The sequence below is a fragment of the Lagenorhynchus albirostris genome, chromosome 8, assembly GCF_949774975.1.
Source record: "Lagenorhynchus albirostris chromosome 8, mLagAlb1.1, whole genome shotgun sequence".
Lineage (NCBI taxonomy): Eukaryota > Metazoa > Chordata > Mammalia > Artiodactyla > Delphinidae > Lagenorhynchus > Lagenorhynchus albirostris.
This window is the reverse complement of record NC_083102.1, coordinates 10,267,708-10,272,511: the sequence shown is the minus strand read 5'-3', so window position 1 is coordinate 10,272,511 and position 4,804 is coordinate 10,267,708. Positions and strand designations below refer to the sequence as shown.

The 4,804-nt window shown below is 46.0% G+C and overlaps 1 pseudogene; it reads right to left on the bottom strand.

The window, feature by feature from the left end:
* Positions 1 to 1,023: 1,023 nt before the first annotated feature.
* Positions 1,024 to 4,105, bottom strand: LOC132524952 (peroxiredoxin-5, mitochondrial-like; annotated as a pseudogene).
* Between the last annotated feature and the right edge of the window lie 699 nt (positions 4,106 to 4,804).

The window sequence follows — 4,804 nt, the reverse complement described above, 5'->3', positions numbered from 1 at the left end:
CTCATCATGTAGCTAACTTCTTCCACCTGATGGGGGTTTCAGTGTTTACAAGACAGCTCACAGGATAGGGCTCAGAATATTATCTACAGCCTCGGAGGAGGAACTAAAGGTCCTTGACTCTGCCTAATGACTAAACTACTATTATTTAGTCTTGCTGGACTGTTTTCCTTCGTTTCTGCATTTTCTCACTTCTCTGATTAAACTTATTCTTTGGCTAAAGTTTTTTTCATAGACAAAAGGCAGGTGGAGGACATGGGGGGCGAGGACCACGGGAGGGCCCTGCTCCATTTCGAAAAGACCCGCCTTTGTTGGGAATTTAACCTTCTTTAGAGCTTGGCCACTCTTACAATTAAGTCCTTCGTCTGGTTCTCAGGTTTTTTTGTCCTTTTGCTGTGGACAAGAGCTCCTTTATATGCAACCAAAGAGGCATTCTGGTCTTCACACAACTTTAAACTACTGATCAATACATTCAGCATTGTGTTAACCTTTTTGAAAATGTCAATTATACTTAGCAATAGCCACTTGGGTCCATCGTCCTTAGAGTTACTATTCCCCCCACATTTCTCAAACGCTGATATACTGTATCAGCGAATACCTTTCCTTCCAACAGTATGCCACCAGCAAAAGTTTTAACAATCACAGGGACACCTTTTGCCCAGAGCTATCTGTGCCCTAGCTACCACTGGTGGGGTCCTTCTTGCCATCCAGGGGTGGGTGATTCAGCTCCCACATCTCTTAGCATTTGCTGTTATGTTATGGACCTTGCCTGGCATAAACTGTCACAGGTTGGGTTCCCTGGGAAGCAGACTCTGAATGAGATTACCATGCAGGGCATTTATGTGTGTGTGTGTGGGGACTCATGAGGCCCATACCTAAGGAAGGGAGGAAAGAAAGAAGTTTAGGGAGGAGGGACTATTTGAGTAGCGATGCGATTTCAGCAGTCTCAGCTGATTTCAGGGGAGGTTTGCAGTTGGGATGGCCCTTTAGAGCGGTCCAGAGTTGGGACTAGGGGAATGGGCCTTTCTAGGGAATCTCCGTTTCTGCCCTCTGACCAATCTTTGAGTGCGGGCATACTCCGAAAGGGGGCTTATTCTTGGGACAGGCAGCTTTAGTCAGCTGAGGCTGACAGCGCGGGCTGTCATCAGGCAGCGGCAATTCCAGCAGCTTAGAGAATGGGCCCTTTATACCTGGAGGAGGATCTGGGCAGCATGTCAGGACATCTAATAAGTTCCTATTTTAATGAAGATAATTCAGTGGAAAAATTACGTCCCCGTCGACTCTAGATTTTATGCAGCTGCACCAAGATACCGCTGTATACTTGGAGACAATAACTGCTAATTTCAGATTCCGCATAGCAGAGGAAATTAACAAATTCAATACTGCTTGTCTTTTATAGGCAAATCTATTCTAAATGGCCAATGTTATGATTACGTAGAGGAAAGACAATCCAGCAACACAGAAGCATTTATTTAGAAATAGTTCAGAAATCATCATATTGAGGCTCCTTGGTGGGGCTAACGGCGGACTCCGGGAGGGCTCACGCCAATGAGTACTTCCCAGAACCTCTGCTGCCAGTGTCCTTGGCCCCTCGGTGAGCTGTAGCCGCCGCCTCCTGCCTCTGCAGGAGACCCGCCAACACTAGCAGGTATGTGAGCTGAGGTTCTAAGATGTTAAGGAACTTGATCATAGTCACATGTAGAAACCTGAAGAGCTGAATAGAACTGTAGACTTTACCAACTGACCAAGAAACCCATCCTCAATTTCAAAGATTTCTGTACACTTAATAGAAGAAGGGATATTTTCTCAAGAATGCAATTGCTGGGACGTATGAGCCCCAGGATGCAGAAGACATTGTGCAAAGTAGTGCAGAAATATAAAGACAATAATGAAAGCATCTTTGTCTTCAGGAAGTGTATTATCATGCAGAGAATGAATGTCCGCTCAACATGATGTCATCAGTGTAGTGACATAGCGTGAGGTTCTTCAGAATTTCCAGACAATGAATATTCCTTCATGCTACATTATGACAGAAGGCAGAAGATAATACAGTCCTGGCAAAACTGTGTATATACTGCTGTCCATTTAAGTGCCTGAGGAGTGCTTCTGATGCTCATCTCTGGTGGCGCAGTGGTTGAGAGTCCGCCTGCCGATGCAGGGGACGCAGGTTCGTGCCCCGGTCCGTAAAGATCCCACATGCTGCGGAGCGGCTGGGCCCGTGAGCCATGGCCACTGAGCCTGCACGTCCGGAGCCTGTGCTCCGCAACGGGAGAGGCCACAACAGTGAGAGGCCCACATACCGAAAAAAAAAAAAATCACAGTAAAAGTCAGTGGCTAAGGACTGGCTCATGTTTGGAAACTAAGTGAATTCTTATTTTCCCTTGTAGAAACGTACATCAGTCTTGAGTGCTGGCTTCTGATCTTTTTAAGTTATAGAAGTCAAGAAATGTTCTTATTGTCTGAATATTTATTTTGTCCCTTGGCACACCATGATATATTAACCGTCACTACAGATCTTTCTTGATTACTCTTCTAGTCTTGCTGCCTATTATGATAATTATTTCTACCTGCATCTAAGAGTTCAGCGCCACCATGTGACTATTATTCTAGAGCCCTGCCATTCCATTGCCAAAAGGAATCCAGCTCCGTGATTGCACTCCCAGTTCCATTAACCTTGAACTGTAAGAGACAGCTACCTTTGAATTCTTTATCACTTAGGTAAAAGGAGGTCCTCTGGACTAATAAAGACTCTCCGGCACCAAACTTTAAAAAAGAAAAAAAAAGAAATCAGCGTATTTATTTATGACGCCAATAAGACAAAAGCAACTGCTAATAACAGCCAACATAGGAAGATAAATGTCTATAAAGACAAATTACTAAGTTGTTTTTTTTTTAAAACCCTTGCACAGATCGCCCAGTAGAAATTTCTCAACCTCAGTGACTTTCCTTCACAGATGTACGAGTCTTCGCTGCCACTTCCTTGGAGGTTTAAGTGGCCCTCACCCAACCGCATGTGCAACCTGGTTCCGTTTTTGTGCAGCTGCAGAGGTCAGACCATTTCACTTCCATTCCTTGTGAATTCTCCGTAGATCAGCTTTCTCCTGCAGCCAGCTTTTGTCGGCTGATTCCAGCAGCTGCTGCTAGGAAGCCACCGAAATGAATCTGAGGTGTTCAACGACCGTCAATTGCTGTTCATCCCTGTGGCTACCCGTGATGGAGATGTCGGGATTGCTAGCTCAGATCTGTTTACAAGAAGTCTAAGTGTCTCAGATGAGCACAATTATTTTAATGCACCTGTAGGTGACATTGGCTTCTCTTTTCTTTTTCCTCCTGCTGATCCATTGTTAGAGCACTGAGTCTGTTTTAACCAGAGCTAAAAAAAAAATTGTTTTTTCTTTGTTGTTTGAATCAGAAGTGTTTATTGCAGAAATCTGGCTAAGGCACCAGTTGAGTAGCTCCAGCTGAGGTTGGCTTGAGGCCCTCTGCCTGGGTCAGGCAGGTGAAAAAGGGAAGGGGAGAAGAAATACCTCTGGGCAGAGGCCAAAGAGCTACCGATGAGGTTCCCAGCCAGGCTGCAGGTGAAGCCTGGGCCATGGGCTCCCATTCATGGACTTCACCTTCCTCTGCTACAAGCAGTACCTCTTAAGCCATCAGTTCCCAAAGAGAAACACCAAGGAATCATCTAGTAACAAATGTGTCTCCTGCCCGAAGACCACAGTGGGGTCAGCCGGGAGCCCACCCTTGCCTTTCGTGTTGTGGGCTCGTCCCTGCCCTTCAGTCACGAAGACATCATTCACCCTCAGACCTGCCACCACCTGGACCCCCTCAGCCTTCAGAGCCCCAGCCTGCTCCACAAACCGTGGCAGGTGGGTCTAGGAAGAGCTGAGGGTAAAGGCCTCAAGGATTCCAGACAGCACCCCCTCCTTGGCCTCAGATTCTGCTAGACTCACCTTGTTTCAGGCTCACTTTCAAACACCACCACCGATGGGATGGCATCTCCCACCTTGATGGGGCCAAGGAATGTGGATGTGGGAGTGCTTCTGAAACCACTGGTCCCCAAGTGTCCACTCTCCTCGCATCCAGGCACCTCCTGCTTTGCCCAGGACATGCAGACCTGCCAGCCGTACAACCACCCGCCCGGTTTCCTCTTCTGCTGTTTTGTTTGTTTTTTAATCAAGAAAAGATTGTGGTGAAAGAGGTAAGGCAGTTGGGGGTTTGTGGATGTAGGAAACGGGTGTTTCAGTTCTCTGACAGATAAAATCATATCTGCATGTAGAACCAGTACCAACAGTCACATGAGGACCCTCAGCCCCAAACAAACATACCACCTTGTACTTATTTTATTATTTTGTTTCTTACACAGGTGCATGCTTTTGCCAGTTCTCTAATGCTTGATTAGTTAGTAGTCAGGATCTCCATTAGGCATTTTCCAAAATTAAGGAGTACTTCCTTCTGTTAAATCAAGCCTAATTTTTAGACCTTTTAAATAAAAAAACAAAAGAGGCAGAGCGTTCATAAAATCATGAGAATTACAAACGTCTCTTCCCCTTTGTTTTCTGCGCGAAACAGTAATACACAATATTCAGATACTACTCGGCTGGTTTCAGTTCTCTCTTTTTTCAGTGGACTGTCTTTCCCATATGACTATGCAGACTGGACCCCTCATGTTTAGGGATGAACACAGCGGATTTTGCCCATCACCAGGCATCTGCCTCCAGGAGGAGAGGTTAATGGCCCCTCTTATTACAGGAACCACTAGATGGGTGGTGAGAAGCAAGCATGCCTCTGTTAGTTCATCAGAGGTGGG